Below are 10,599 nucleotides of genomic sequence, written 5' to 3'. Positions count from 1 at the left end.
TCTATATCGAAACTGAGTTCAACATGATGGGGAAAAAAATCACATTAAGTTGGAATCGAGAGGGTCCAAGTCTCTTTTTCTCCTCTACGGAAAATTTTAACCTTTGTTTTCAATTGAAAAAATATTTTTTCTCGGCTTCGCGTCTTCGGCATGAAAACGTTTGACACAAAACTACTCCTATTTTTTTTTTTTTTTTTTTTTTTCGAATTTGATTCCGGTTTAAACTCCTGCTAAGTGTGGTCCATTCGCCTCACCAAGAGAAAAATCAGGCTTTGTAATGGACACTAGCTGCTGAATTTGAGGCTTGGGTTGGTGCTAATGGTCACTGTTGTAATGGGGTGTCACTCAGGATGGTTGCATTTGCATAAAAGTCCTCAGACCGGGCACAATTCTTTCCGATCATCGACCACCAGCACAGTTTTAGAACCCCTGGCAACCCTGGTCGGTCATTAATTTCGTGTCTGTCGATGTAGCTGGGCGATGTTCACCATTTAGCTACCTAAACAGCCACCACTGCCACCTGTTTTTAATTAACCCAATACCCCCCACCCCGCCCCCTCCACTTGCTCCACGCCTATCCTGCCCCCGCACTTCTCTCTTGTCTTTTTGTTGGTTTTTCTCATTTTAACTTTACTTTTGAGCCTGCTCCCTGCCCACAGTGCCGCAGTGGCATTGTGGCAATCTGAATCCGGATACCATGAGATTTATTTATTTTTTAACTGACTTTTTTATTTCGGTGCTTGGATGATTTTTTCCCCTTATTTAATATAGAAGAGTTGTTGCTAATTCACGAGCAAAAATTGCTAACCACAGTTATCGAAGCAGTTAAGCAATTTTCACAATTTTTTTTTCGACAATTTAACTCTCGCATGCGTCACAAATTCACGGTTCAAATTGTTTGACATACGTAAAATTTTGCGAGGAACACGAAAGTGCCACTATTTTTTACTGAAACGAGCTCCAACACTGAAAAAATAGTTCTGTTCACAGGGCTCCTGCACTTGCTTTGTTACAGCTACAAAATTCTCCATCATAAGAACAGAGTCTTCGTAATCTGAGCTCACGACAGAAGTTCTGTTCTCACATCAGAACAGTTCTGTAAATATAGCAAAGAAAGTTCAGAAGCCCTGTGAATAGGAGGTTCTGTCATCAGCATTGAATAGTTTTTTGCATGAAGCTCAGAAAAAAAATGTCAAAGTTAAACCCGTTTTGAAGGGTGCCTCCTACCGTATGCTGAGAGTCCACCTGTGTATCCAGATAAACTTTCAATTCACATATAGGGAGGAAATAAATTAGCAGGGTTCTCATACTTTGTTCAGAAACTCCAAGGCTAAAGCTATGGCAAACCCTCTAATACACACTCTCTCTCCCTCTATTTATGCATGAGAGTTCAGAAATGTGGAGGATCCCCTTCCATAGGTACGGTTTTGAATTTCAGAATTTTTTGGGCTTGGGAGTTCGTTTCAGAAAAAACCAGTGGCACTATTTTGTTTCTTACAAAATTTATTACACCAAACAGTACTTACATTGCAAATGGATGATGCATTATTTGCTCGATTGCATCGTTTCACAGCTTTGTATTCATTCTTTAAAAAAATGTGTTTACCTAATATTAAATGTGATCAGGTTTGTGACGTTAAGTAGCATTGTGAATAAAATCTGTTAGTGAATTTTTCGTGAGCTATATAAGTTACTCATTGATCGTGGAGAGTTCCTCTTTATGTCTAAATTTTACATTTCCAGTGTCAGTTCGGACTGCTTTGTGCCAGTTGCATGCATCCTGTGATCTAGCCCATTGAGCGTCAGTTGTGTAGAAGTCGAGTCTACCATGGTGGCAATTAAGTCGTAAACTTTGCCACTGATGCACGATATATCGATTGAGTCACTAATATCGATAACCGTGTCAGTTTTGTCTCACAATCAATTTCATCGAAAGAACATTTCATCGAAGACTGATCGATTTTTGAACCGTTATTGAATGGCCTTGATCGATAAATATCATGGCTATGATAAGGATACATCGATTAAGATCGTTCGATAAGCACTATATAACGACCCAACAATCGACCTGCAGGTTTGGAGTATCGAAGTGGTCAAGAAGGTTCGAACAAAAATCTAACATTGAGGGTCAGTTGTAACTCTGAGCGAACCCGGCCCTAACCAACATCCATGTTTGTTTGTTTTATGAAAACAACTGATGTATTCTTGGTATCTTGCAGCCATAGTTATCATCATACGCAGAGATGAGTGAAAAAAAACATTTATTTATTATTTAACATATGTTTCTTATTTTTAATCTATGTGAATGGAACGCGTACCGGGGAGAGTTCAAACTAAAATCATAATGCTCCATAGAAAAATAAATAGTGCTATGTTGAATAAAAAATATCAGGAAAAATAGAATAGAAAATTCACAATAAAAGAAAACAGTAAGTTATATTCAATGATTTTCATCCCGCGTGATACTTTTGACACAACATCCCTGACTCTTTTATCTATGTGACGGAATGATACTTTTGTTTTCAATGACCGTTTAACTTCGCTAATTTAAGTTTCATAGCTAGCGAGAGGCGAGGATTGAGAGTAATTTGAGTGTGAAATACGAATGCAATTATTTTATTTTCAAGTGAATTTTAAAATTTTTCGGTAAAATTTCCAACGTTCCTCGCACGAGAAAAGGAGCACTAGTCACCAAAGCGAATTTTTCAGTGATGCGATTTCTGTTAAAATGTGTTGAAAAATCAAATTTGTAAATTCCAACAGATACCTCTCCCTAAGGTCTGAAAATAAGTTCCGATTATGGGTTTAGTTCATTTCCATCACAAAAGAGGTGCATTGTAACCCAGAAATTATTTGTTCGAATTAAAATTTTAAAAAGACCTCTTAAAAATGTATTATATGGAACTGTGAAGTAAAACCCCCTTAATACTGATTTGGTTTGACATTTTCGGGCGTCTTATGGTTTTGAACCGTCGTATACTCCTCTGTGGTCTATTATGATTAACTCAAATTTGAGCTTTTATTGACTGAAATACGTTTTCCTGTGGAGGGCTACATTTGCAAGGACTTTTGACGAGGACGAGGAAATATTGAAACAGAAAAAATTTGAACTTTCTTTGTGCTGCCGATAAAATCCAGTGATATTTTCAAACATATTCAACCAACAATTTTTCTGTAAAAAAATACAATGGCGGCGGAAATTATAAAACGTCGCATATGGCGCTTGTGATACTTTGGCCGGGAGGTGACGATGCATCACATTACCTTGTACAGAGATGCATTCTTACACTGTCCGTCATCAGAATCAAAAAGTATATGTAGTAATGCTCCCTCGCGGGCTGGCAACAAAGCTTACAACTCAAAGTTTTCTTGACACACACTCGAAAAGGAGTTATTTCAATTTGAATAAGTAAATTATTTTAAATGGTAGCTTAGCTGCTCGCCTTTTATAATTAGTATCTCTTTGTTTGTGTTTTGAGAGCTCTCTCCACCCTCGGGACTCGATCCCCTCCCCTAGGAAGAGGAGGAACATGGGCCGAAGCTCATTCGGTGTTTAAGTCTCGTGTCTCGGCCCACTTCCTTTGCGGTTGCCCGCTCCGACAGTTTCGGATCCTCGGCCCAACTCCTCTCGTCCGTTGTCAGATCAGTCAGGCAATGACAACGTCTCAACACAAAACAGAACAACACTGGGAAAAAAAACACATTGGATCTAAAGTACAGACCCTTGAAAACATTGACAAGAAAAAATACTCTTGATTCAATCAGATTTTTGCTTAAATCAAAAGGAAATCCGCTCAAATTAAGAGGCTTGGTTCTTGATTTAAGCTATCCAATTGAATCAAGAGTATTTTTTCTTGTCCATGTTTTCAAAAGTCCGGACTCTAGATCCAATGTGTTTTTTTTTTTCCAGTGAAACTTCAGCGGGCCGATTGTTGAAATGTATATTGTCGCAGGCAATTAGCGATCGCCGGCAATTCACAAGCCACAGGTGAATAGTTAGAAAATCATAAAATTCAGAAATTTAGGAACGAGATTAGAGAACTGATTATTTTGCCTTGAATTTAAAAAGACACTATTTTTTCCCGTAAAAACATGGTACACTGGAAAAAACACATTGGATCTAGAGTCCAGACTCATAAAAACATCGAAAAGAAAAAATACTCTTGAATTAATCGGATTTTTGCTTAAATCCAGAACCAAGCCTCTTAATTTGAGCGGATTTCCTTTTGATTTACGCTTAAATCTGATTGAATCAAGTTTCAAGAGTCTGGACTCCAGATCCAATGTGTTTTTTTTCCAGTGAATAAAGACACACTTAGGAGCGCACGAGGTGAAATCCGTTGTCTTGGGTTTAGATCAGACAGGCAACTAAACTAAATCCATGACAAAGCGTAGGGTATCGCAAAAAATGAAGGCGCTTCAAGCCGAGATCATGATTTTGAAGATTCTTACCCATCAAACCTTCACTACACCGATGCGTGTTATTGGGCTTATCTAAAATACACTTGAACCGCTTGCAAACCGACGGCGATTGCTAATTGCCTGCGACATATAGACAAAGCGATGGACTAAGAAGACATGAGGAGTATGGACTATAGTATGGAGCGATCTCATTGGTTGCAATGGGTGGTTCCTATAGACAAATGCGAGAAAATGATGGACTAACTATAGGGTTTTCCGTGGATTGCCGTCAGTTAGGCTATTGCCCTCCTCCATTGTCGAATGGAACCAGCTGCTTCCTCCAATCAGATCCATCCATATCCGTTTTGTTTTCTTAGTCTATAGCTTTGTCTACCATTTTCAACAATCAGCCCGCAGAAGAGATTGTATGCTTGTGATCGTCAGCGGGATAGAAGACACAGCTCGTCGTTTCCCGCACGAAAGAACGCAACTAGATTTCAATGTTGCAAAATTTTCCCTCATAGATCGTATTTTTACCAAGGAGGTATTTTGCATTTCTAACGAAAAATTTCCCTGATTTTTTGTCTGATCTCACGCAAAAATCAGACGTATTTGGACAAGAATCGCGTAATTACATTCTTGTAAAAAATTGGATTATTCGAGTCAATTTTGCAACCTTTAAATGGAGTTACCTTCCTTCGTCTGGGAAACAATGACTTAAGGCCTAGTCTGACCGGGACGTTTCGTGGGATATATCCCATGGAAAAATCTCACTTGCGAAGTTGCACCGAAAAAGAGGGAAATTGTTTTTACATTCTTGATGTAAACAAGTGTGCGAGATGTTATAACATGCTGAGTTACCCGCCACAGCAGTTAGTTTTACATCTTGGCCTTGATAGTGTAACTGCTGTAGCGAGTAATTCAAAATTCATGAGTTCTCGCACACTTTCTTTACATCCAGAATGTCAAATCAACTTTTTTTTTTCAGATGCGCGAAAAATATTGAGTTCGTCAATTCTAATCACTGTACCAAGTAGAGTTCTTGCGTAGTCCTAAGAGCGACTCGGAGAGAAGGAGATGCAATTTTGTTGTTTTGTTTTACGGGGCAAAAGCCTAGAAGTTTCATTTCTGCGATTCAAACTTTGGAAAAATCCTACAAAACATCCCGTAGAGACAGGGCCTAAAAAAACTTAAATTTGTGTTATTATGATACCAGATCGCAGAGCAGTTTTTAGAACATTTTGGAACAGAAAACAAAGAAGAAAAATCATTCAAATTTTATGATAGTGCGAATATCCAAAAAGTAGTCTCGACGAAGAGTGCTCCATCGTATTCAGGACAAGCGTTTCCCCGGATAATAATACATCATTATGCAGAAAATGAAAATCAGTTTATGAAAACTACATCCTCACTTTTAATCAAAGACGAAATTCAAAATCGCATCTCGGTAATGTGTCAATTATTTCAGTTATTTACTTTCTTTATGATTATTCTTCATTTTTTTTGCTTTCCCAAGACCGTCGACTACGAACTCGCCGATTTTTTTTTGCGTATGTGCTGCTCTCAATCGCTGCCTCCAGTGGCATGACGTGGTTTGTGATACATCGATTGATCTACCATTTAAACGTATGGAAAGGGATCGGTAAACAGGGTGTTCGCAACGAACACCTTGAAAATCGATTCTTTACCTTAGCTTCAAATACGGAAATATCGATAATCGATCATTTACGCCTCGCCACTTGCTGCCTCTAACAAGACGGTGAAGGACAGTTTAAGAAAATAATAAATGAGGTGTAGGTGATTCTGAGCAAAAACTGTAATAAAGTACTTTTTACAAAAACTGACCACAAAACTGAATTTTCAGTCCCTCAATATAAGTTTCGACTTTTATGAGCCATTACTCACGAAATTTTTATCAACCCACCAGAGGCTTCATTAGCAATTATATGAAAATCTGCGGTCCACCGGCCGGTCGAGAACAGCGGAAGCCTCTGAAAAAGATGTTCTCCGAGCTGATAATTCATCAAGGCTGGTAGCGAATTTTTTTGACAAGGATTTGAACAAGGGTTCGCATCCTCCTTACGTGTTTATTTACTTATCTCGCTTGGAGCCGGAGGGCTTAATGAAATGCCTCGCAGTTAATTAAACCTGAAATATGAGAGTGCCCTCGGTTTTTCTTTCCCAGCTTTTAAATCTTCTCGGAGGCTCAATCAGGACCAGCATTGAAGTTAATTAAACGTGAAATGCGAGTGTTTGTTAAAATACGACCCGATTTGATGAGATCCGCGCAAGAGCACGACAAATTGGCCCGGCTTTGAGACGAGCCTTCTCTTAACCCCCCCCCTCCTCCCCCGCCGGAGTTTTCTTATTACATTTTCGAGGAATTGGCTCTCTTTTTGATAAAATAATAACCAGCAAATGAAATGTGATAAAAAAATTTAAAAAGTTTTTCCGTTGCTCACTTGCGGTGATCTTTTTAAAAGATTCCAAAAGATCACTTGCGGTAATCTTTTCAAAGAAAGATTCAAAAAGAATTGAAAAGATTACCGCAAGTGAGTGACAGAATATTTTTTTTAATATTTTTATCACAATTTAACTTGTGGCGTTCCCCCATCGAAGTTTCTAGCAAAAGGAAGTCAATATCTGTATTCAGTAAGTTGGAATTTTTTAGCCAACGTGCGCTAAAAATCAGCATAAAGCTCAGTTTATGATTTAAAAGAAATATGTTGTGTTAAAAAACTCAATTTACCTCAATAGAATAAAGAGTGATGCTAGACGCGTTTCGAGGCTGTTGCATCCCCTTCACCAGTAGCACTAATGAATACCGAGGAATTCCGCGTTTTCTAAGCTTCTCTCCTATGTCGCCCGGTAGTGTTTAGAGCTCGCAACAAGATCAGCAGTCCTTGAAAGATCTTCGTTCATAAGTCTATCCTAATTATGATGTTTAAAAATTGGATTTTAGTTGTGAATTTTTCACAGAATATATTTTACAAATACAGTAGACTCTGGATTATCCGGCTTCGGATTATAGGATCGATTTTGCAACCATGTAACTACGTACGTATTCTGATAAGTGAGCGGATCCGCAGAGAAGCGGTCGCAAGGCATATTGGCGCCTGCAAGGCTGAAGGAATACTTCACGCATTGCGCCAAACAGTGAGGTCGGCGTGGAACGCATTAGCGCCTACTAGATTGCATAAATACTTCTCGCATTACGCCAAACGCAGTGCAGTCAGTTAGTCAGCCTAAAATGCACATTAGCGGCTACAAGACTGCATGAATACTTCACGCATTGCGCGCTTTAATCGTTGTATTGTAATGAGCTTGTTCAGCAATTCGTAATTCTTGCATTTTTGGAAACTAGAGAGTGCACAGAGTTCACAGGAATTTTCCCCGATTTTTTTGAGCAATATTAACCCACGAAATACGAGTCCAAAAGTCCGTATTTTGGGCTCCCATTTAAACGCGCGCCGCTTGGCCCATCTCAAAATGGCGCCCATTTTCTCCGTCCGGCGGTGGCCACACTTTTGACCCGGCGTGCCGGCGAGGTACCTCTGCATGCCTCTGCCGTGTGTGGGTCGTATAAACAAACGAAGATTGATAACACAAATGATCCAAACAACTCGAAATCTCTTAATTTTAATTAATTTAAATCCATTTTCGACTTCAACCAAGCATTTGGCAATAATATTCATCGTATTTTACAACCAGGAGCCACGGCCTATCGGCTCATTTTAAGGTGCATTCTGAAAATCAGTCTTACAAGTCCAGTGTCCAAACCCAGACTTTCTTCTTTTACTTTTTTTGACCATTCTCTTTTCATTTTCGCCTCAAATCAAATGTTTTGCAGTTTCTTTGTCTTAAGTATGTGGTCCTGAATTCATTCAAGAGTTAGAAGTTCACCATTTATTTAGTATTATAGCCTTTTAACCTCTCAAGCTTTACCGATATGATCTCATGTAGTTCGAGGTTTCTTTGGCCCAAACCAAGTGATTACACATCTGATGTGTGTCTTATGGCTCTTCAAATTCGCAGTTTAGAACTAAATCAGAGACTACAGTTACTTAATCCAGTTCTGCTCTCTTGTTCAATGTTTGTCATAAGTGTTTGTTCGTGTCTGTTCTTTATAAGTGACCACTGTAGTGCATATCTTATACACAGTTATGCTATCGGTACAGGTATTATTTCTTGTTTTCTACAGTCAGGACTTTCTCTTAAGCGCAATAATTTACCAAAGAAATTCACCTAGTTGCGTAAATAATTTGGTGTATAGATATTCTGTTAATGTCTCCTTGCGGTGATTCAAAGTTTCTGAGATCTATCACAAGTGGATTTTGCATTTAGACGGTCACTCTTGTCTGATAAAATTACTGCTCTAGCAGCTTCAAATTTATACTTTGATCTCTGATTCATCACTAAATGACACTCATGCGGTGTCATTTATCTTTAATCAGTTCAAAGCTATTTCGACAATGAATCATCAAAGGTCCGATCGAAGAAGGAATTTTCTGGTGAGTGCTGCGGCTGAACCGACATCACAACTCTACTATCGAAAGCATCAACCAAGACATGATCATTCGTCTGGAAGTGGAAATATTTTGCAACTAATCAGCAGGCCGATTATTGAAGGCTTAGAGCAACCTGACAAGACATCAAATTCGAATATATTGCATGGATATGATAGGGCTATGTCTTTTCATGTCGGGCTGACATAGTTTCAATAATCGGGCAGCTGGTAGTTTAACAGGTAAGATTTGTAAAGTCACTTAGGTATCACAAGTTACATTCGCATCTCTTGTGGTACAGTTTTTGTAAGTATGCTTACCTTTGTGGAGATTAATTGATAACAAAACGAGCATATCAATGTCATAGCCTAACTAGAAAACCACTAACGTAGATTTACAAAGTTTCAGACTTTCTGTTTCTCTTCGATTATAAAATCATGCAACGAAATGTTACAAATGTCATCCCCAGATAACCTTAACCATGTTCCTGACTTATTCTTATGGGAGGATGTAATTCTATGTCTTTTCAAAATCCTTCCATCCATCTGTACCTGAGAAATTCAGTAAACCAGCCGACTTTCGGACTTTTAACAAGAATCGTTGGCAACTTTACCATTGAAATGATTCTTAGGTGTTTTTGAACAAAGGGATTTTATTAAAATGTTTGTTGGACAGGTTTGATTCACCCTGAATTCTTAAATAGAGAGAAAAAAAAAATATTTTCTTCACTCTAGGAAGACATGAAACTGACCAAGCTGTAGGTAAGTAAGTAGTTTTTGATTACTTCATTCCATGAAATATGATGAGCCTTGTTTCTGCAGGAAACACAACATACTAGCAGGAATCCTCAAATAAATTTTCTGTCTTGTACAATATCTGTTGATACTTAAGTATTTGATGATACCTATGAAGTACAAAATTTCTGAAAAAACCCTGGGAATACCAGCAGAGTCGTCTCCAAATTTTCTCTCAGGAACAAAACTAAAAATTGTGGAAGTTTCCTAAGAATGCTCTCAAGACAAATTTACGTATTATTCATAGATGAAGTGTAGCCTGCTACATATCATGTCGTATTCCTCTTCAAATAAACATGCAGGTGAGTAGATTTTGAAATTTTGAGCGCACAATTTGCTCATGAAAGAAGCGAGCACTACCATGATTTCCACTTACCATTACCACTTCCTGATAAATTTTTATAAGTTGATGCTTTTGAAAGTTGAGTTGTGATGTCGGTTCAGCCGCAGCACTCACCAGAAAATTCCTTCTTCGATCGGACCTTTGATGATTCATTGTCGAAATAGCTTTGAACTGATTAAAGATAAATGACACCGCATGAGTGTCATTTAGTGATGAATCAGAGATCAAAGTATAAATTTGAAGCTGCTAGAGCAGTAATTTTATCAGACAAGAGTGACCGTCTAAATGCAAAATCCACTTGTGATAGATCTCAGAAACTTTGAATCACCGCAAGGAGACATTAACAGAATATCTATACACCAAATTATTTACGCAACTAGGTGAATTTCTTTGGTAAATTATTGCGCTTAAGAGAAAGTCCTGACTGTAGAAAACAAGAAATAATACCTGTACCGATAGCATAACTGTGTATAAGATATGCACTACAGTGGTCACTTATAAAGAACAGACACGAACAAACACTTATGACAAACATTGAACAAGAGAGCAGAACTGG

This window comes from Bemisia tabaci, chromosome 3 (genome assembly GCF_918797505.1).
Source record: "Bemisia tabaci chromosome 3, PGI_BMITA_v3".
NCBI lineage: Eukaryota > Metazoa > Arthropoda > Insecta > Hemiptera > Aleyrodidae > Bemisia > Bemisia tabaci.
The sequence above is the reverse complement of the archived record's forward strand: the minus strand, read 5'-3'. Positions refer to the sequence as shown.